A 25,087-nucleotide genomic window follows, 5' to 3' on the forward strand; every position below is an offset into this window, starting at 1 on the left:
TGACAGTATCTGTATTACATGGACACCAGGATTTAATGGTGGAGATCAACAGGAATTTATTGTTCAACATTCAGTAGATAATAAAACCTGGAATAGTTCTACACCTCTACCAGAATCTAAACCTGATTATTGTATAAATAATCTACAAGCTGATACACCATATTATATTAGAGTTATAGCTAGAAATAAATATGGTGATAGTCAACCAGTGTATCTGAAATCATCTACAGTACAGACGTTAAAGTTTGGTAGGTAAACAGGGGTGTCATTGTTTACCCAGTGTCTATTCATGTATATTAATTCGATCAGTTATGACAAGATGGAATGTGAAGCCAAATGGACATTCCCACCAAAATCTCAACAAAAAATCACCCATATTGTTCACGTTTAGTTCTCGTTCCTTTCTTGTTTTTAATATATTTTTATAGCTATTTGTATTGCTTCAGGTAATGTTTCCTCAAACGAAAGTCAAGAAGGTGTTGTTGTTGGTTTATCGGTGCTGCTGGCGCTTGTAACCATCTTATCAATATTGACTATTATATCTACTATATATTACCGACGGAAATATCAACAGTCACAAAAAGGTAATACAAAAGACTTTACTAAAAGGTAAAAAGTTTTTTTATAATTATTTTTTCCGTAGAATATTACTGACTAGTGAAATATCTAGGCTGAGGGGTAGTTGGTTTGAATGTGGACAAAAATATGAAACAGATTTTAGTTATGAAATAAATGTGTACATATAACTTTTTAGAATGCGAACGACATTTAAGCCACCGGTTAATATTTATATAATGATTTAATATGAATTATTTCAGGTAGTGAAATCTCAACTACCAGGTAAGACATTTTGTCATAATTCTACCCTGACACTAAGTTTTATAATTGCTTATTAATTAACTGTATACAGTAAAACATTAGAATATTTTGTATGAACGAAATGCATATACATGAAAAAGGGCATCATCTCAACTGAACTATTAATATTATTAATTGTAGAAAATAAATGTATAAAACATGTCACATATTCCTGTTTCAGACAACCAACTAGGACTGGTTATGATAATAATGGTTTAAGTAAGTATATTGATATATCATATATCAGTCACCGCACTATATCTCCAAGGTTCGAAAATCGGCGTGGGCCGTGTTGAATCTGTGGCATTTTTTATTTTGGATTCCCACTGCTCGTAAAACGCGTCGGTGGTACAACTCACTAATTGACCTTAGAAAATATATTTCCTGGACGTTCAGTTCCTAGATTCATATGTAATTTTGGGGACACAAACCACTTGGTTCAAAATGGGCCTGAAAAGTTTTTTCTCGTTGGGGTTTTCGTTCAAACTTATTAAAACACAGATGCTATTTCGTTTCGTTTTTTAGTTCAAAATTTCGTTTTACTTGTCTTCACGACACCAGGATCTGGAAGAGTTGTTATATAACAGGCGGTCTAGTTGATGTGAGAAATTAGCCAATGAAGCAGTCTGAACGGAACTGTGGGTAAACCCCTAGAAACGTCAACGCTGATTGATTAATTAATCTCTGCCGTCATAGGGTCAAAAGCCTCTCTTATGACCCCTGACGCGAGCTCCAAGTACAACTGGTCATGTAGTGTAGGCCATCGAAAGTATAAAATTGTACATTCCAAGAGATCTGAAAATGTACATAAAAAAAGAGACATGTTTAGATATTAGTTTATTCTTAGACATCATCAGAAGATTCAAAATCAAAGTTTATAATATGAGCGGGATAGATATCTTCTTGGTGGATAATCAACAGCTCGCATATATCCCTTGGATATGCTTATGACCCCTGACGCGACCTCCAAGTACAACTGGTCATGTAGTGTAGGCCATCGAAAGTATAAAATTGTACTTTCCAAGAGATCTGAAAATGTACATAAAAAAAGAGACATGTTTAGATATTAGTTTATTCTTAGACATCATCAGAAGATTCAAAATCAAAGTTTATAATATGAGCGGGATAGATATCTTCTTGGTGGCTAATCAACAGCTCGCATATATCCCTTGGATATGCTTCAAATACCCATTCCCATTGTAAATCTTCATTCGAGCCTTTTATCGCAGGGTCATCTTGTTCTGTCATATTGTTGCGTTTAATGTGCGGCAAAAGACCACTCACACAAGATGGTAATAAAGAAAGAAAGGTTTGTTTTTTTTCATCACAATTAAAATTCCTCCAGAAAGCCTTTATTCTAGTTTCATCTACTGATGTAAGTCGCCTTTCGCCGTACAAGGTACAAACATTTTTTTTTCTATACCAGCAATTACGCCATCAAAAACATCATTTGTCTTTAAAAATTGTTAGAAAGTTTGAAAAAAATGACAGATAGTCATTACCAACTGAAAGCACGTAGGCCGAGATATTGATTGGATCAACAAAAATATATCAAGGTTAGTGTTGAAAGTGTCAAGAATATCCTAGAACTGACAACACGCCACGAGGACACCAAAATAGCTTCGCATTGCAAATTAATGGAGGTGATGAAACAAATTGTATTTTGCGTTCTTGCTCGGGCGAAATAAACACACCAATCCTCCTCCTCGCAAACAATGATCCAAATATACACATTTGTATCGATAATGAAACAGGGCAAAGGTAGAAAATATCGCGAAAAAAGTAACAGACCTTTCTTTATTACCACCTTGCCGTAGTGACCATTTACTGTATGGCTCGAATGAAGATTTACAATGTGAATCGGTATCTGAAGCATATCCAAAGGATATAATATGCGAGCTGTTGGTCAGCAACCAAGAAGATATTTATCATGCTCATATTATGAACTTTGATTTTGAATCTTCTGATGAAGACTAAGAATAAATTAATATCTAAACATGTCTCTGATTTACTGTGTTTTTTTATGTACATTTCCAGATCTCTTGAAAAGTACCACTATAATGTAATATATTGAATGACGAAATAGGTACTGAACGAAAATGCTAACGAGAAACGACTTTTAAACTTTTACGGTCAATTTTGAACCAAATGATTTCGGTCCACAAAAACACATGTTGCCCCACCCCCACCACCCATGGTCACCCATCCCGGCGCCCAGCTTCACACAATATGAACCTTATAAACATATTTAGAGATGTTTCATCGAGCTCTAAGAGAATCATCATTAAATCGACGTGAACACATTTCCCGTCAATTTCCCCCTCCCCCCAACACACGGAAACGTGAAACCACCAACCCCACCTCGCCACAAATCAAACCAGTTGTCCAGGGGCATCATAAACACTTAATTATAAATGGGCAGTCCTAGAAATTTATGTTTTATGATAATAATTTATGTCAACATAATGACATATCCCACCCCACCGGGAAAACGTTATTTTTGCCGCCATTTAAATTGAACACGGATGCCATTATATATTGCATGTCGCAAGACGAAAAATCAACAAGCAGTGGGAGTATACTCTTGTAATGCTCTAAGATATGTAGGTAGGGTTGTCAGACTGAAAAGTTAGTTTATAATTAACTAAATTATGTAATGTCTTGTAAGGTTGTCAGACTGAGCAGTTGGTAGTTTATAATTAACTAAAATACTCAATGCCTATTGTAATAATTTAAGAAGTTCACTTAGCTAAAATATAATTTTACAAATGTTACTTGTCGGTACAAAATATGTTTAGATTAGAGGTGTAAACAATTGAACCAAAACAGTTGAATTTTATCGAAATCATTATAGATAAACGGCATGTAATATATGAATATAAAGATGCTAACAGATGTATCATTCATTAAATAGTGTCGACATATGATGGTCTAGAAGTTAGTGAAAGAAATCCAACTGAAGGAACATATCAAGAATTGATTCAGAATTCTACTAATGTTGATAATACAGATAGTAACAGAATAGGAGGTAATGGACGTTTAGTATATATCGGGGGTGGGGGGGGCGGTCGAATGATCTAATGCTTGCAATTTAGATCATACGGTGTCAAGTTACACCGTGTCGATCCCACACTTGTACGTAACAATGTATATGGTTACCTGTCTATCTTTGTGGGTTTTCTCCCGTTCTCCCAGTTTCCTTCGACTGCTAAAGAAACCTACAAGCAAGCGAATTATTGAAATAACAGTTAACCCTATTTTAGACCCGAAATGACCAAGTTTTTATCGAGTGAACGCTAAACTCTATTTCACTCTCCCTCGTCGCCAGTAAATAGCTCTGTTTTGTATTTACCATGACCTTTCCAAGTATATAGATATGGTTATCTATTTACATTTCCATTGTGGAATATGGAACTAATTCCCAACCCTACATGCAAATTGATGGTTTGCATATCTTCGTCAAAGTATTACACAGATTCAGATAGCTGGACTTGGCAGTATGCATGTAGTCCATCAGCTTGATTTAACAATTTAAAAACTATAGCATTATATTAGAAAGGTCCTCTGGAGGTGTTCTAGGCCTAGTACTAAAATTAGAGTTGGTAATAACCAGTAATATGTAGTTAGTATGAGATTACCGATCTGGATCAATTTAACCAGTAATATGTAGTTGGTATGCTTATATACCCATCTGGATAAATTTAACCAGTAATAAATATGTAGTTGGTATGCTTACCCGTCTGGATAAATATAACTACCAGTTATTGTATACAATTAACGTAAACAATATTAGTAACATTTTATTTTATTAATTTAACATTCGATATTTCAGATCCCACCTATATAAATACCAGAATATAGTTGGTTTCAATTTGTTGGTATGTGGTTGAATGATTGTATACAATATACTGTATACAGTTACACCACCTTTTGTGATCACCAGTTATTTAACTTAGTTTATCTCAATATTCCTATAAAGAATTATCCCAGTATATGTCTTGTATGAGTTAACATTGAGTAGGTTATGGTATAACTCTGTAACAGATTTTATGAACTCAATATCCTGTATATAATTACGTCACATATTTACATCAAATTGTCGACCACCAGTGGAATAACTTTGGTTTATCTTAATAGTCCTAATCAATTATCTCGATATATATCTTGTATATAATATTTAACACCGAGTAGAGTGTGATTACCACGTTCAATACAACTTTTTAAAGAATGCAAAAAAGGTGAACACCACATCTCGGGGACCACCAGTGTATAAATCTAGTACTTTGTTTCCTGCGAATTTTTATCAACGATTTAAAACCAGCATCGAAAATATTATAAACTTACCACATATAAGTACGTTTAATTCCCTATTAGTAGAGTCAAACTGCAGAATAACCCTAAAAAATTGCAAGAAAAGGCAACAACATATCTAGACAACAACATCAAAAATTGTCTGAAATTGAGCTATCGCAAAGAGTCTAAATATGACGTCAAACAATATGTCCGCCATTGGACCAAAATCCCTTTTCTTCTCATATTCTATCAATGATGTTGTTGTAAAAGGCTTAGGTGTAAAACAATGCTAGTATAAAACCAATATCTTAGTAATTCATCAATCTGTGAGTGTTGTGATGTGTTTCCAAGTGACGTTATGGATGGATAGCGAAAGTGCAGACGATTGCTGCAATAGGCATGCCGATCACGATTTATGTCCGGTCTTGTGTATATTAACACCAAAAAAAGTCCCAGTCCGAAATCCGTGCCAAAATGGGTCACTTGGTGAAAATTCAAAATGGTCGCAGGTTGATCGAGCTTGGTATCCAAATGTATCCTGTCGGGGCTACTGAATCCATTCCATACACATTTTGGTGAATAATTATACCGCGGAGTCAATATTGGGAAATAAGTCCACATGGTGGCCAGTTTTGGCGGGAAAATTCGAAATTTTACAACATGACCACATTTGGTGTCAAAATATACGTTTTGGAGGCAGCTGATTCCATTTTCGACTCATTTTGGTAATTAACTGGTTCCCCTGGGTCAAAATTTGTGGAAATCCCATTCCTCGAACTAATACTATTGCATTCATAGCCACCCCCGCTCGCTACACTTTACCCTGGTAGGAAATCTCATCGGATTCGAGCGTTATCAACCATTTCCAGTTTCTTTTGTTTTTGCAATGAGAGTTACACAGAGTGATGAACAATTTCAATGCTAGATGCTTTATAAATATGTTAGGTGTTCAAGTAATTAATGAGTGCCATCTATTTAGGAATACCAGATAACATAAAATTAATGTCCATTTGGCATGTCCAAAAAAATAGGCGTTGTAGCAGCGGTCACCGGTTATATCTGTTGTAATGCACCGTCTGCTAGTCTTTCTTACAGACCATGTAAAAGACAACGGTACGCATTTTTTTTTATTGCACATCGGACCGTCTAGACCTTGATACAGGCACCTCCACTTAAATAGCGTAACAACATTGTGCAATAGTGAAAGTTGCGACATTTCACATAATATTTTTCACCGAGCTTGAAATCACGACCATTATTTCCCAGCTTAGCCGCCTTATTGACGCTCCCAATACCCGTTATTTCCGAAATAGTGTTGGGCAGATCATTTTCAAATAGTTCACTGCATATATGACAAACCATCCTCGGTTACCTAGTGTACTCATTCCGTTCTACTCCACTATACCCTGGGTTAATCTATGGGGAGACACGTTTTCAAGTTATCCGCCCTTGATGATTGTGCTATTTTTATCGACCAATCCAATAAATTGTTATTTGAAAAGGAAGTTGGCAAAGGGAAGTAACTCTCATCGGACAATGTTAGGAGTTGGCCTAGTCTAAATGCGTAATTATTAACAACCAATTATATATTATGTTAATGAAGACCAGACGTTCATATAATGTAGGGTCATTAGTTTATTTAGAATCGTTCGTTCGTTCCCAGAATTTTATGTCCACGTGATATCGTAGACAAGTTGTTGTGAATCAAATTACAAAGTATAAGTTCAATAATAATAAACATAACAGAATGACATATTTCAGACAAAGAACGAATAGTAATAATAATAACAAAAGTCAAACATATAGGTGTTATACATATTTGAAATCAACAACAGATACTACATATTTTGATAATACAATTAAATATAAATAAATTATAAATATATACATTATTTACATAAATCATTTAGTAAATGGACATAAAAACGATGGCGAAACGATTGGTTTGTAAACTGAACTGTTTTCTGATTGGTTCGTAGACTGTAGCTACATTCTAGGCCAGGGCAGATAATTTGAGATCGTGGAAACCCTATGGATTAACCCAGGGTATAGTGGAGTAGAACGGAATGAGTACACTGGGTAACCGAGGATGATGACAAACAGGCGATACTGTATCCGTCGTGTCTCAACATTTGAATCAGTTTGTCAATTAAATTAGCAAAGTGCTTCAATAGACATGATCAGCTTCGACAGTGACCTGGGAGTGTCCAGAGTTGACATACCGATACGCCGCTAACGCAGTGAGCTGGGCGACACTCCAAAAGAAATTTAGTTGATACTCGATGAATGTCATTGTATTAGCTTTAACGTAGGTGTATCATTAACCTCCATTCCCTAATCTGTAATCTAAATCCCTAATTGGAATTTCTCCTATATTGACACAGGGAATCACTTAATCGCTAAAATATGTACAAAAATGGATTCAGCTACCTCGAAAACGTATATTTTGACACCAAGTTTGATCCTTATGTAAAATTCGAACTTTCCCGCAAAAACTGTCCGCCATCTTGAATAACCCCAAATACTGACTCCGCGGTAACACTAAACACAAAAGTATGTATGGAAATGGATTCAGTTACCCCCAAAACGTTTATTTTGATACCAAACTTGACCATATTATGATAATTGGGTGGAAATTTGAATTTACCAGCTCAAACCGGTGGCCATTTTGAATTTTGGCCAATGTGACCCATTTTGGCACGGATTTCGGACTGTGACTTTTTTTGGGGGTGATAATATAGGTCGAGACCGACCATAAATCGTCGTCGGCATTTCTATTGCAGCAATTGCCCGCATTTATGCTATCCATCCATGTACAACCTCAAATGAAATGGCTAACAAACCATCAAAAAGGAACAATTTTCGTCATAACGTCAAAACGACCCCTTATGAAGCCATGACGTCACTTGGAAACACTGCACAACACTCACAGATTGATGAATTACTAAGATACTGGTTTTATAGTAGCATTGTTTTACACCTAAGCCTTTTACATCAATAGCATTGATAGAATATGAGCAGAAAAAAAGGATTTTGGTCAAATGGCGGCCCTTTCTTTTGACGTCATATTTGGACCATTTGCCGTAGCTCAATTTCAGACAACTTTTGATATGTTGTTGTCTAGACCATATACTACAGGAAACAACCATAAAACGTATTCTTGCAAATTTTTTTTAGAGGTTGGCCCATTTTTTTCATTACTTTGACCCTACTATATGCCCATACTAAATTAGTAATTAGTAAATTAGTAACTTTTATTGATTGTTTTCATTGTGCTTATTAGTAACTTTTATTGATTGTTTTCATTGTGCTTATTATATCGTAACACTTGTAATAAAAAACATTAACTTTCACAATTGTTTGTTTTTCACAATATATTTTCTTCAATAAATGTCGGGTGTAATTCAAGTTTACGAATATAGCGAAACAATTAGCAGTCTTTTTAATAACTAATGATGCATTATGTAGGATTCAGATTAAGTGCTGGATTAAGTGCCTATATCACCCCTCTCCTCATACAAAGATTATAAAACATATAATAAACAGATCTGATATGTACATACTATCAAATAATGTCGAAAATCATATAAAATTTAATAAGTTATATACACAGATATTGAATATAATAATTCCAATGTAGATAATGAAAAATTACTATATTGAAACCTGCATACAAATTACAGTACTTTATTCAGAGCGAAGTTATGACTGTTTGAACATATAGCATAGATTGGTCATTATCGTAGAAACGGTACTTGGCAATAAAAACTTAACCTATTCTTTTTTAAATCTCGCGGATGTTTAGATCCGTTTATATCTCTGGCCCAGGGCGTTGATTTTAGGCTTGTCTTGTTATTAAATGTCTAAATAATAATTTATATAAAATTTAAGGCCTACAGAAAAACCTGCAATGTTCAGATTTAGCTCTTACATAATGCATCTTTACATATGACGTAGTTTGTATCGCGTGGACGTTTGCGGAAAGTCGTGGAACGCTGAAAATCGATAAAGTTCATCCTCTCATGACCCCTATGCTTTAAAGTTCAATTTATATATGGGCATCACTTTGAAGTGTCATTTCTTGACAATTTATTTGTGAGCGACGTTCGTTAATGCTCGTATTTAGATGCATATAAGACTTTTCATCATAGTGTAATTATCCGTGTTTTCTTTGTCATGCGGTTTCAATACGGTTTTCAACATTATAATCATAATCATGATGCTTAACCAGTGTCAAACATATACCATGGGTCAGATATTCTACAAATCGACTCTAGCATGTTCCACACAGCCCAATATTATTAGGCGGCACTGGGAGGGACCTTCACCCTTCCCCACACACACATATACTGTTATACTGTTTTGGAGGGGTCCGGAAGGGATCTTGTTCCTCATACAAAATCGTGGGTCACCACGACCATGTATTACACATAAAGAGACATGGACGATAACATTCAATAGCCCACACCTTTATATGTAAAATTTACAAAGTCCTAATGCCGGTAATGAAAAGTCGAAATGCCTCTAAGGCTAAAGTTAAATGTAAAAGTCAATTGCAATGTGTCGAAGGGAATGTTTTATTGAAAAATGTTGTTTTATAACGTGTCTACATTTTACATTTCTTTCATTACATTTTACATTTTGGATTAAGCCTCGCGTCTTTAGATTGAAAATCCCCCACCCCCCATTCAATCTTCCTTTACTTCAACTTTAATCTATGTTTTGCAAGTTGTCAGAATATGAATGTGCCAGAAAATTATTTGAAAAGAGCAATCATTGTGCTTTTCATTGATATGTAACAAGACCTGTATTTTGCTTCAAATACCCCTACCCCCGTCATTTAATAGAGTTTCGTACCACCCGACTTTTTCAAATATGCAAATATGAATGTGCCAGAAAATTACTGATATATTTAAAAGGAGCAATGACCGTGCTTTTAGATATAGGTAGCATGATATCGATAATTTCGGATTAAGTCCCCCTCCCCACCCCCCTAAATAACTTAATATAGTTTTATACCATCCAACTTTCTTTGATCGTTTTTCGAGGTAAATAAACTTGAATGCACCAGAGAAAAGTATTGACATTTGAAAAGAGCAATGAATGTGCGTTTCACTAATACATAACATGATATCCGGAATTTCATATTAAGCCCCCCCCCCCCCCCTGCACAATCACTAAATATAATTTAGTACCATCCAACTTTGATCTTTTCTCAACTGATGAAAATATAAATGTGCCAGATATTAAATTTATATATTTGAAGAGAGCAATGAGTGAACCTACTTTACATGGTATATGAAATTCAGTATTTAAGACCCGTATTTTGACATATAATATCCCTCCCCTCTCCGCAGACATGGCAATAGATTTTAATACCATCAAACTTTAGTCTTTTTGCAAGTTGAGTCAATATGAATGTGTCAGAAAAATATTTGCATATTTGAAAAGGGCAATACAAGTGCTTTTCAGTAATAATTAAAGCTACGTTCCCAGAAAAATATTTTTCGGGTGGTTATTTCCAATAAAATTATGGCAATATTAGTATATATGGAAAGTAGAGATATCCAATTTTACTAGAAAAATACTGGATTCCCTGGAGCGCATACAGGACAAAAATGTAAGGGTTTCCCTAATCAACATCCCGACGATTAGGAGTGTCTGCTCGCGTGACATCAAAGGTTGCACGCGGAGATTGAGCGCTTGATGTACATGTTTATCTAGAAAGTGTTGGACGTACAACACTTTCTAGATAAAAATCACCGACAAAGACGCGGGCGGTGGATAATCCTAAAATTTACCTAGAGAGGTAAGTCACCTGACACAAACATGACCTCTTTTGATCGAATTTTTATAGCAGGGTATTCCCCGACAATTGCAATGTTGTGAGAAGGATTTGAAGCAAAATTATGATAAATTAATTAGTTTGAATATGTTTTTAGTCCAAATATATCATCAAATCACCCAGTTTGTACCCGGGAATGTATCTTTAACACAGATCTTCCTGGGGGTGCCGCGAAATTTTGAACGGCACACTAAGAAAATGTGAAAAACCACGTGGTCCCAATTGAGCTTTTCTTTACTTAGTTTGAGTCATTCTATGTGTCTATGACTAGTCTGTGTCTACGGCTGTATGACTTCTATGACTTACCATGTTTCTATTCCGCAAAATTCAAATATTTTTCATATATAATTAGCCAGGTGTGCCGCTATTTTTTCATGCGTTCCAAGGTGTGCCGTTGGCAAAAAGAAAACGGTTAAGAACTACTGAGTTAACATGATGTTTGGAATTTCGTATTAAGACCCGTATTTGAACACTAAATACTCCCCACACTTAATAGAGGTTACTACCACCCAAATGATCTTTTCTCAAGTTATGAAAAAAAACCCGGATGTGCCAGAAAACTATTTGCATATTTAAAAACAGAAATGAACGTGTCAGCTTGAATTCCACTTATAGTGTGCTGGACAATAGTGAGCCAGTTTGATCTCGGCATCGTTTCCACATATATAATATCCTGTATTTGCATATCAAAGTTTGTGCTGTGCGTAAGATGCTATGTAGAAAGCGTGAAGTACTCCTGAGATTCGGCAGAGCACAAAATGTAAAATGTAATGAGAGAAATGTAAATTGTAGACACGTTAAAATCCAGCATTAAACAATAAAACATTTGTCATTTGACACATTATATTTGACGTTTTATATTGAACTTTGAACTTAGAGGTATTTTGACTTTATCACCGGTATTAGGACTTTGTACATTGTACTTTTTACATTTTAATCAGTATAGCAGAGCATTACATATTGGCAGTGATGCCTTTCCATACACCTTTGTTATACTGTACTTACATATATCTATTTTTACACAAGGAAGTTTAAAACTGTCATTTGCTGGTAGACGTTAATCAGGGAATGTTCACATCATGAAGAATCCTGGCTTACGATTGTTTATCACCTGTTTATCTCTGTGTAGTATAAAAGGTAGGTCTATATTATTACATTATTAGGTTGTAACTCTCATATCAGGGGGGGGGGGGGGGTGGATGGCTGAATGTTTAGCGTGCGCGCGCTGTATCATAAAGTCTGTCATTGAGTCGACTGGTGTGGTATCGAATCCCCGGCTGTACGTGACAAGGAGTAGGGTCGCCTGTCCAACCTCGTGGGTTTTCTCCGGGTCCTCCGGTTTCCTCCCACTCCTAAAGACCCCTACGCGCAAGCAAATTATTGAAATAAAATTAAACCATATGTTAGTCCCGAAATGACCTAGTTTGTGTCGAGTGGACGTTAAACCCCATTTCCCTCTCTCTCTCTCTCTCTCCCTCTCTCTCTCTCTCTCTCATATCAGTAAATACTCGGTCGTATTGTAAGTGTAGGTGGTTTCCATACATATCACAGTAAACAAGCCAGATGGAGTCTCTTCCCTTGAATTTCACATTCATTTTAAATAATAAACACCAGAACGCTATGTCGGTATAATTAGATTCTAAATTCAAATTTGGTTAGTGTGGCGCTATTTATAAATTGTTCAGCGTAAATGTTTATTCTATTTCATCATTTTTCTATTTCCAACCTCGTGGGTTTTCTCCCACTGCTAAATACCACTATTGAAATAAAATGTTAGTTCCGAAATGACCTAGTTTGTGTCGACTGAACGTTAAAGCCAATTGATCTCTCTGTCATTATTTTTATTATTAAAGGACAATGTTGGTGTAAGTCAATATTACATATGTCATAAACCTGGTTAAACACATTCCAAATATAATTTTAACAAAGAGATCGTTGCTACGGTTGATCCGTGACAAATATTTGAAGAATCCGGAAGTGACGCCAAAACAAGAAAACACTAGTTATATTTATGCTCCCTACTATAGACGTAGATGATGATAACATACACACATTCGATTTTCAGGTCACTGTTAATTCCGCTGAAGTCGAAAAGTTGTTAAGGCCATATTACACGATCCTAGTATTGTTCATGAGGTATCCATGAACGTCTCAATTTACACCATACAACATTTAATAATGCGCACACAAGCACCCAAATCCAAATTATTTAAAATCTTTTGATACTTAAAGTAACCAAGTCTTTAACTCCATATCATCCACTGAAGTCTTCGAAATTGCTAACACGACTTATTGGTCAGTTTAAATCTACATTGATATCGTTATCTTACCACGAAAAGATGGACTTCTAGTATCCAATATTTAAGACAATATGAGAATGTTAAACTTGGCTCACGAATCGCGTGCCAAAATGCTTTCGAGCGCAATTTGTAATGAATTGACTGGATGAACGAGTCTAAACATATCCTACAAGGGAAGACTAGATTGACAAAACCAGACGCCAAAGATTGCCATTCAATTTAGACTCTTCACCTATTTCGCCGAACATAACTGATTAGATGTAAATCAGATTATATACATTCATATTTTTATATGCGTTGTGACCCATTTGTGGACTTTTCCAGGTAGCAAATCATAGCGATTAAGATATGGGTTAAGTTCCTTCTAAATCAGATAAAAATTGTATCCCCTGGATGGTAAACAAACTTCATGTATATTTCACATTTGACGTAAAAAGCAGAGGCTATAATGGAAGGTCTGGTGCGTATCAAAATCGAACTCATCAAAGAACTTTTGATCCTGGAGGGTCCACAAGTTTTGTACATAATTCACATTTTGCATAAAATGTATACACAACCTGCCGAATATGTATAGCATTATCTTGGTGGAAAAAAATCAAAATCGGATAAAAATTGAGACCTCTATACAATGTCCACAAGCTCAATACGTACAACCAGGAACCATAATACACCAAGTTACGGTTTGAAACTTGACAATATCGAAAGGAATTGAAATCTTTGCGATATAAACATATATTTTAAGTTTGATAGAACGGGATAACAATTGTGACCTCTAGACGGTCCACAGCCTTGGTATTACACACTTTTACACCAGAATTAAGGTGTAACGGTGACATATTTGAACTGTTCTTAAAATCAAATAAAAATTGTGAGCTCTAGATGGTCGAGAAGCTAAATACACGATTTTTTCGTACAACCAGGGACCATAATCTATAAGTGACAGGGAGGATCACGTGGCTAAGTGGGTAAGACGCTGGCTCGCAAGCCTGGAGGTCGGGTGTTCGATCCCTGCATTGGCCGAGAAAGTTCATCCCGATTTTCCGGCGAGGTTTCCCCTTGTCAGTGATGCAGGACGGAGGGCCTGACAAGGACAGCTGTCTAGTCGGTCGGATGGGACGAAAAACCGAGGTCCCGTGTACACATTGGCGTGCACGTAAAAGATCCCTTGGCAGTTGGAATCCGATATAAGAGTAGGCCGTAGGGCCACTGCCAGGGCAAAATTTCCCTCATAGCACACTGTATGGCGTATGCCCGTCTTCATTAGTCCAGGTTAAGAGCAGAACAGTAGGACGTTAAACCCCATTTCATTTCATTTCATTTCTATAAGTGACGGTCCGCCACATGCCAATATCGAAAAGGCTCTAGATCGTAAACGTAACTTTTAAGTTTCGGCAAAATCGAATAAAATTGTAACATGTAGGGTGTCAACACACAACATGTGAACGGACGGACGACCAAGGAGATTGGGGCGACGACATAATACGTCCACATGAAAAATTAGGTCATTTCGGGACTAACATTTGATTCAATTTTATTTCAATAATATCGCTTGCACGTAAGGGTCTTTAGCAGTGGAAGTAATCGGAGGACCGGGAGGCGACCATACTCCTTGTCACGTAGAATCGGGGAATGGTTGAATGGCCGAATGGTTAGCACGTGCGCGCTGTATCATAAGACCTGTCATTGAGTCAACTGGCGTGGTTTCGAAACCCCGGTTATACGTGACAAGGAGTAGGGTCGTCTGTCCAACCTCTTGGTTTTTCTCCGGGTCCTCCGGTTTCCTCCCACTGCTAAAGACTCCCTACGCGCAAGCGAATTATTGAAATAAAAAAATAAACCATATGTTAGTCCCGAAATGACCTAGTTTTTGTCGAGTAGACTTTAAACCCCATTTCCCTCTCTCTCTTTTGAAGCTGTGGTTCAATATAGAAAAAACAGTTTGGTAATTTGGGGGAAACAGTTGGAAACGGTTTCGGTTTAAAATCTGATGAAGTATGTTTTATATCATTATTGAAATTATTCCATGTATTTATAGTAGTTGAAGGCAAATAATAATTTTGATAGAGATTAGTTTTACATATATTTTGTTTAATATGGTTGGAATTACGTAAGTTGGAATGTTTGTTAGAAGAGGTAATCGGCGGAATAAAATGACAATAATAATTGGGAGCTATATGATTTACCATTTTATAAAACATTATTAATTTTATATTTATTTCCACACTCCAAACAAACTAAAATGGTATACACCGATAGTTAGAATTAGCCTCTTACAACATTCGGCCAAATAAGCCGGACAATCTGACTTGAAGAAGTCACCAAATGCACAATTGTTTGTAAGGTGGCATTAATGTGATGCAGGCAAATAGAAAAAAAACCCGTTTGATCATTCATATGCTTTGTATATAGTGGATAAATTTATATCAATTGAATGATTTATATACTTACCAATAGTGAATATATCACCAATAGTGATATTAATTATTATGTTGTATATTACAGGTGCGACATGTATTACATTAAACCCACCTCAATGGATACAAGGTGGATCAGCATCTTTAACATGTACAACAGCTACAGCTAATACGTCGACAGTTATAATTACTAAAGATTCTGTACCTGTAACTACTTGCTTTTTAACTAAACCATGTAATATAGCTGCTGACCAGAGTTCAGCCACTACAAAATATAACTACAACAGATACTATACAGTTAGTAAAACTAGTATCAGTATCACTATTAATATAGCTAATGTATCTAAAGACAGGGATGATGGAGAATGGAAATGTGAAAACCCATCTGTTGAAATGATTACAATAGATGTCAAAGGTATGTACATTATCTATTACACCTTTTCTCTGGATACTGTTTTAATTAAAAGAACTCGTTTAATTATACATATTCTGGTGATTATTTTTGTAATATACTCTTCAAAAAAAGTAGGGGATATTGAAATGCAAATATTTATGCAGGTTGTAATATGATAAATAGTCATGGACACTTGACATGCTTTGAGAGTATGTTCACGGATGAAGAACTTATCGCCCCAACAGAACCACTGAGCTGCACGTCCGACACGCAATAGCGCAATACACGTGGGAGGGGTTCATTGTCAAATTTGACACCTCAAGGAGAGGGTTGGTTTATCCTATCCATATTTGCTTTCCTATTGGTTCTTGCAAATGATTTACTGTTTAGCGTATCTTTGCGTTAGTGTGTTACGTTTAATTTGCAATGAGCCGTCTTCAACATGATGAACGTCTACGTGCTATTGGCATGATTCAAATGGGTTCTACACAGCGATCAGTAGCCAACATGCTTAATGTGTAACAGTCTTTATGAGTGAAATGGGGCCGTCAGATAAGTCGCCCATATGAACTGTTTATGTTCATGTGTAGGCAATTGGCCTGTTATTAACATACACTGGTTACCTCTAATAAAAACAGCAGTGCATTTCCGCAATCTTGTAATGTTTCTGAATATCCCCTACTTTTTTGAAGAATATATAATGGAAATGGAAGAAAGTAACATGGACAGATTATCTAGGCCTTACTGTCTATATATGTATTCCACGTCACTTCCTGGTTGTATGCATGCAAACCATGTGGGCAACTAGTTATAATATTCACAAGGATAAGATTGTAAATCAATTCAAGGTCTGCAGTGTAACTTTTTAATAGAAAATGGAAATGTGAATCTCCAATTGTAGACAATATCACTGTACGTAGATGTCATTATTGAGTCCATTACCAATTGCATTGTCATTTATATCAAAGAAAAAGTTTTTCTGGATAATGTTTATCAAGAGGTTAATTATACCTAGCATAGTCAATATTTGAAATAATATCAAGTTAGAGGCTATATCTGACGTTTCGATTTTCTTGTTTAACATATAGTAATCCAACACTGAAATAAGTAGCTACTGTATCTAAACACAACAACACTCTATACTTTGTTCAAATTGTATATAATTTGTATATAACTTCAAGCTAAGCCTGATGTACCTTCTAACATCAACTCATCAGCAATACGTCACGACAGTATCTGTATTACATGGACACCACAACAACACTCTATACTTTGTTCAAATTGTATATAATTTGTATATAACTTCAAGCTAAGCCTGATGTACCTTCTAACATCAACTCATCAGCAATACGTCACGACAGTATCTGTATTACATGGACACCAGGATTTAATGGTGGAGATCAACAGGAATTTATTGTTCAACATTCAGTAGATAATAAAACCTGGACTAGTTCTACACCTCTACCAGAATCTAAACCTGATTATTGTATAAAGAATCTACAAGCTGATACACCATATTATATTAGAGTTATAGCTAGAAATAAATATGGTGATAGTCAACCAGTTTATCTGCCATCATCTGTACAGACGTTAAAGTTTGGTAGGTAAATCGGAGTGTCATTTTTTACCCCAGTGATTCTCAACCAGTGTGCCTCAGGACCTTCCTAAGTGTACCCCAAAATTTTGAAAAGCACACTAAGAAAATTTCTCACTAAAGAAGCCAGCTATTTGACTGATGAAATTCGATACAGTGCAATAAAGTAAGTTCGTAACTGTGTTTATCTTTATTTAATTTGTGTCATTGCATGTGTCTAGGACAACTATGTGTCTATATGGTTGTATGCCGTCTATATGACTTGCCATGTTTTTATTTTGCAAAATTCAAATATATTTCATACATATACTTATATATATTTCATACATATACATTTCAAAGAAAGTAGGGGATATTCAGAAACAATACAAAACTGTTAATAATAGGCCAATTGCCTACACATGAACATAAACAGTTCATATGAGCGGCTTATCTGACGGCCCCATTTCACTCGCAACGAGATACACTGTCAAAAGTGAAAATGGACGTTTTTGATTTGTGTATTAGTAATGAGTAATTGCTCCGCCAATCCTCACACATTCAGCAATTCGTCGTGGCATGCTCCTAATCAACCGTCCAATCACGATTTGGGGCAATCTGGCCCACTCCTCTTGCAGTGTCACGGCCAATTCTTGCAGTGTTGTCGGTTGATGTTGACGTCGACGAACACGTCTCCCGAACAAATTAAACGTAACACACTAAAGCAAAGATACCCTAAACAGTAAATCTTATGTAAGAACCGATAGGAAAGCAAACATGGGTAGAATAAACCAGCAAGCGGTAGTTTTCATCAACCATTCCTCGAAGTGTCCAATTTGACAATGAACCCCTCCCATGTGTATGGCGCTATTTCGTGTCGCACATGCAGCCCAGTGGTTCTGTTGGGGCGATATGTTCTTCATCTGTGAACATACTCTGAAAGCATGTCAAGTGTCCATGACTATTTATCATATCACAACCTGCATAGGTATTTGCATTTCAATATCCCCTATTTTTTTTTTTTTTTTTGAAGAGTATATTTAGCCAGGTGTGCCGCTATTTTTTCATGTGTTCCAAGGTGTGCCGTTGGCACAAAAAGGTTGAGAACCACTGGTTTACCCAGTGTCTATTCATGTATATTAATTAGATCAGTTATGACAAAGTGGAGTGCGAAGCCAAATGGGCATTCCCACCAAAATCTCAACAAAAAAAAATCACCCATATTGTTAACATTTAGTTCTCGTTCCTTCCTTGTTTTTAATATATTTATATAGCTATTTGTATTGCTCCAGGTAATGTTTCCTCAAACGAAAGGCAAGATGGTGTTGTTACTGGTTTATCGGTGATGTTGGCGGTTGTAACCATCTTGTTAATATTAGCTATTCTATCTACTCTATATTATCGACGGAAATATCAACAGATACTAAAAGGTAAAACGATTTTTACAATTATTATTAACGTAGAATATTACTGACTAGTGAAATATCTAGGATGAGGGGTAGTTGCTTAGATTGTGGACAAAAATACGGACATGTATGAAGTAGATTTTAGTTATGAAATAAATGTATAAATATAACTTTTTAGAGTACAACGATAACATATTATTAATACGAATATATTCAAGCTATCGGTTAATATTTATATGTATAATTTGTATGGTATAAATTAAAATGGTTTAATATGAATTATTTCAGGTAGTGAAATCCCAACTACCAGGTAAGGCATTTTGTCATAATTGTTTATTAATTAACTGTATAAAATAAAACATTAGAATATTTTGTATCAACGAAATGCATATACATGAACAAGGGCATCGTCTCAACTGAACTATTAATATTATTAATTGTAGAAAGTAAATATATAAAACATGTGACATATTGCTGTTTCAGACAACCAACCACGACTGGTTATAATAATAATGGTTTAAGTAAGTATATTGATATAACATATATAACGACTCTATATATCTCCAGGATTCGAATCTCTGATTGAGCCGTGTTGAATCTGTGGCATTTTTTATTCAGGATTCCCACTGCTCGTAATACGCGTCGGTGGTACATCTCACTAACTGACCTTAGAAAATAAATTTCCTAGACATTCAGTTCCTAGATTCATATGTAATTTTGGGGACAGAAACCACTTGGTTCAAAATGGGCCTGAAAAGTTTTTTCTCGTTGGGGTTTTCGTTCAATCTGATTAAAACACAGATGCTATTTCGTTTCGTTTTTTAGTTCAAAATTTCGCTTTACTTGTCTTTACTACACTAGGATCTGGAAGAGTTTTTATATAACAGGCGGTCTAGTTGATGTGAGAAATTAGCCAATGAAGCAGTCTGTTACGGTGAGTTCTTGACGTGCTCTGAGCGGAACTAGAAACTTCAACGCTGATTGATTAATTAATCTCTGCCGTCATAGGGTCAAAAGCCTCTCTTATGACCCCTGACGCGACCTCCAAGTACAACTGGTCATGTAGTGTAGGCCATCGACAGTATAAAATTGTACATTCCAAGAGATCTGAAAATGTACATAAAAAAACCACAGTAAATCAGAGACATGTTTAGATATTAGTTTATTCTTAGTCTTCATCAGAAGATTCAAAATAAAAGTTTATAATATGAGCGGGATAGATATCTTCTTGGTGGCTAATCAACAGCTCGCGTATATCCCATGGATATGCTTCAAATACCATTCCCATTGTAAATCTTTTATCGCAGGGTCATCTTGTTCGGTCATATTGTTGCGTTTAATGTGCAGCTAAAGACCACTCACACAAGATGGTAATAAAGGAAGAAAGGTTTGTTATTTTTCATCACAATTAAAATTCCTCCAGAAAGTCTTTATTCTAGTGTCATCTACTGATGTAAGTCGCCTTTCGCCGTACAAGGTACAAACAGCATATCCAAAGGATATAATATGCGAGCTTTTGGTCAGCAACAGAAGATATTTATCCTGCTCATATTATGAACTCTGATTTTGAATCTATACTGATGAAGACTAAGAATAAATTAATATCTAAACATGTCTCTGATTTACTGTGTTTTTATATGTACATTTCCAAATCTCTTGAAAAGTACCACTATAATGTAATATATTGAATGACGAAATAGGTACTAAACGAAAATGCTAAAGAGAAACGATTTTTAAAATTTTAAGGTCAATTTTGAACCAAATGATTTCTGTCCACAAAAACACATGCTGCCCCCCCCCCCCACACACACACACCACCACCCACGGACACCCATCCCGGCGCCCAACCCCACACAATAGGAATCTTATAAACATATTTAGAGATGTTTCATCAAGCTCTAAGAAAATCATCATTTAAATCGACGTGAACACATTTCCCGTCAATCCCACCCCCTCCCCCACACACACGCAAACGTGAAACCACCCACCCCACCTCGACACAAATCAAACCAGTTGTCTAATGGCATCATAAACACTTATTTAGAGATGGGCAGTCCTCGAAATTTATGTTTTATTGATATATAGCATGATAATCATTTATGTCAACATAATGACATATCCCCCCCCCCCCCTCGGGAAAACGTTATTTTTGCCGCCATTGAAATCGAACACAGACGTCATTATATATTGCATGTCGCATGGGGGTAATCTTGTAATGCTCTAAGATAGGTAGGGTTGTAAGACTGAGCAGTTGGTAGTTTATAATTAACTAAAATATTTAATGCCTATTGGAATAATTTAAGAAGTTCACTAGCTAAAAGATAATTTGCGGCTTCTTGCCATTACAAAATATGTTTAGAGGTGTAAACAATTGAACCAAACAGTTGAATCTAATCGAAGTCATTCTAGATAAACGGCATGTAATATATGAATATAAAGATGCTAACAGATGTATCTTTCATTAAATATTGTTCTATAAATAGTGTCGACATACGATGGTCTAGAATTTAGTACAAGAAATCCAACTGAAGGAAGATATCAAGAATTGATTCAGAATTCTGCTAATGTTGATAGCACAGCTAGTAACAGAATAGAAGGTAATGGACGTTCAGTATATTTCGGCGGGGGGGGGGGGGTGTCGAATGATCTAATGCTTGCGCTTTAGATCATATGGTTTGTCATTGACTCAAGTGGCACCGTGTCGATCCCACACTTGTACGTGACAAGGTATATGGTCGCCTGCCTATCGTTGTGGGTTTTCGCCTGTTTTCCCAGTTTCCTTCTACTGCTAAAGAAACCTACATGCAAGCGAATTATTGAAATAAAAATTAATCATATGTTAGTTACGAAATGACCTAGTTTTATCGAATGAACGCTAAACTATATTTCCCTCTCCTTCGTCGCCAGTAAATAGCTCTGTTTTGTATTCACCTTGACATTGGCAAGTATATAGATATGGTTATCCACATACATTTCCATTGTGGAATATGGAACTAATTCCCAACCCCACATGCAAACTGAGGGTTTGTATCTATTCGTCAGAGTATTATACACCTTCAGATAGCTGGACTTGTCAGTATGAATGTAGTCCATCAGATTGATTTAACAATTTAAAAACTATAGCATTATATTAGAAAGGTCCTCTAGGCCTAGTACTAAAATTAGAGTTGGTAATATAACCAGTAATATGTAGTAAGTATGCTTACCCATCTGGATAAATATAACCCTAATATGTTGTTGGTATGCTTACCCGTCTGGATAAATATAACCACCAGTTATTGTATACAATTAACGTAAACAATATTAGTAACATTTTATTTTATTAATTTAACATTCGATATTTCAGATCCGACATATATAAATACCAGAACCTGAATATAGTTTGTTTCAATTTGTTGGTATGGTTATAGAGGTTATAGAAGAAATATGCATCCCAAGTAACTACAGTATATATACAAAAATAAATATTCCTTGTAATATTTTTTTTTAAAATTTAATAGTCGATATTTCAGATCCCTCCTATATCAATACCAGAACCTGAATATAGTTGGTTTCAATTTGTTGGTATGTGGTTGATTTTGTACAACACCCAGTATACAATTACATCACCTTTTGTGATCACCAGTTATTTAACTTTAGTTTATCTCAATATTCATATATAAAGCATTATCCCAGTATGTATTGTATATATATAACTGTATACAATTACATCACCATCGTGACTACCAGTTATTTAACTTTAGTTTATCTCAATATTCATATATAAAGCATTATCCGAGTATATTTCTTGTATTACTATTAATCATTTAAAGATACATTATGCGAGATTTTAATAGAGTGTTGGCCATTCTTACTATAACAGTTCAAAAATAGATGATAAAAGAAGAATATATTGAAAATTTCAGTCAAATTACTTTATTCTGAACAAAGTTATCACCGTTGTAATTTTTGACTACAAATAGGAGTCAAATCCCTCTTCACCGTCTATGAGAATGCAGGCCGTTTGATTGACAGGCGTCAACTCCACCTACATAATCTCGATTATCAAGTAACGTTTTCAATTCGTATAACATTTATTTTTACTACAAATTAAAAATAGGACTTTTATTATATAGATAAGAAGCGAAAGTTTTAATTAAGGAATAGACCAAATCAATGAGGCATAATTATAGCCGACTTCTTCAATCTTGTTAGCCTGCGTGTACTCCCGAAGCAGAAAAATTGAAATAGGAAACATTGATCCAATGGGGCTGCATGGGCTGCAATTCAACTGGGGTGATGTTAGCTGCGATGTTTATCAATTTCCATAATTTTTCTGTAAACGCAAGTGACAAAAGAGCGTATAATACCGACATCCAAACTCTCATTTTAACCACAAATAAACATAATATCAAGGCCGTATATATCGAACTTTCAATCAAATTGACCGACATATGCGGCCTCGCTCAACAGCGGCCTCGCTTCGTACACTCTATGATTCAGCCTCGATCTAAAATTTCCAGGAGTATGACGTCAACGTAACGGTTAATCTCAGCTTGCGACCCATATAAAAATTTAATCAATTAATGAAATCCTATTTAAATCCAAGCGAATCCAAGCCATCCGTGGGTCTACAGAGTTGATTTTGTGCTTGTTGTGTAAATAAAGATCTAATTTATAATTTATATGATATCTGAAGCCTTAATAAGGACTTGCAATAATCAGATTTAGCTCTTGCATAATGTATGTTTAATATTGAGTAGGTTATGGTATAACTCTGTAACTGATTTAATGAACTCAATATCCTGTATATAATTTCGTCACATATTTACACCAAATTGTTGACCACTGCTGGTAATGTTTTTAGTTTATCTTAATAGTACCAATCAAATGTTCAATACACCATCTTTTATTGGTGCCAAAAAGCCGAACATCACACCGTGGGAACCACCAATGTAAAAAATCTAATAAACAGACAACTTTATGGATAACATAACTTTATGTAAAAAAAAATCTAATATTTTATTTTCTGCGAATTTTTATCAATGATTTTATACAGAAAACCAGCATAGAATTAGAAAGACTAATAATCTTACCTCATATAAAGACGTTTAATTCCTTACTTCCTTTGTTTGAAACTTAATAATTATTAACTTTTATTGAATGTTGCGATCATATTTTCACTGTACTTATATTCTATCATAACACTTGTAATAAAAGACATTAACTTTCTTGACTGTCTTTTTTTAACAATCTATTTTTTTCAAAAAGTGTCAGGTGTGATTCAAGTTTACGTATATAGCGAAATTATTAGCAGCCTTTTTAATTATTAAAGATGCATTATGTAAGATTTAGATTAAAAGCTGGACGCTCTTGTTATAATAGTTCAAATATAGATAATGACAAATTAATATAGTGAAAATTTCTTTCAAGTTATGTTTATAGCACGACTTTCATGAGTTAACATGTTTAACCAGAGGCCGTAGGCCGAGATGTTAAACCTGTTAACTCATGAAAGTCATGCTATAAATAACTTGTAACATTGGCACCTGCTGAACATGCTTGTTGTTATTGCACAGAAACCCACCCACTTCTCTATATGATTTCTAGTGTAAACCAGCAAAAGTGTGCAATGGTATTGAACATGTCTAGTTATTGCACGGTTAAGCTCCACCCAATCTACTAGAGGGAAAAGAATCTGCTTATTCAACGAAAAGAACAAAGGAAGATTCCCCGTTCATGTTACAAATTACTTTATTCAGAGCGAGGTTATAACTGTTTGAACATATAACGAAGATCGTTCATTATCGTAGAAAGGGAACTTGGCTCGATTGTGCATTTTATCGCTAAATCTTAAAATCGCGCAGATGCTTAAATCCATTTAAATCTCAGCCATTCGATGGTCCAGGGAGTTGATTATAGTCTTGTTATGTTAAATAATAGTTTATATAACATTTGAAGCCAAAGGGAGACTTGCAATATGCAGGTTTAGTTCTAACAATGCATCGTTAAAGGTGACCTAGTT

General features: G+C 35.4%; 1 long non-coding RNA gene across 1 annotated transcript; it reads left to right on the top strand.

Annotated features, from left to right (window-relative positions):
* The first annotated feature begins 1,036 nt into the window (after window positions 1-1,036).
* LOC130014138 (uncharacterized) lies at window positions 1,037-4,817 on the top strand. The gene is made up of 3 exons (XR_008789148.1): window positions 1,037-1,077; window positions 3,773-3,886; window positions 4,691-4,817. It is a non-coding gene; the product is annotated as an uncharacterized LOC130014138 (long non-coding RNA).
* The last annotated feature ends 20,270 nt before the right edge of the window (window positions 4,818-25,087 follow it).

The sequence above is a fragment of the Patella vulgata genome, chromosome 8 (assembly GCF_932274485.2).
Source record: "Patella vulgata chromosome 8, xgPatVulg1.2, whole genome shotgun sequence".
Taxonomy (NCBI): Eukaryota; Metazoa; Mollusca; class Gastropoda; family Patellidae; genus Patella; species Patella vulgata.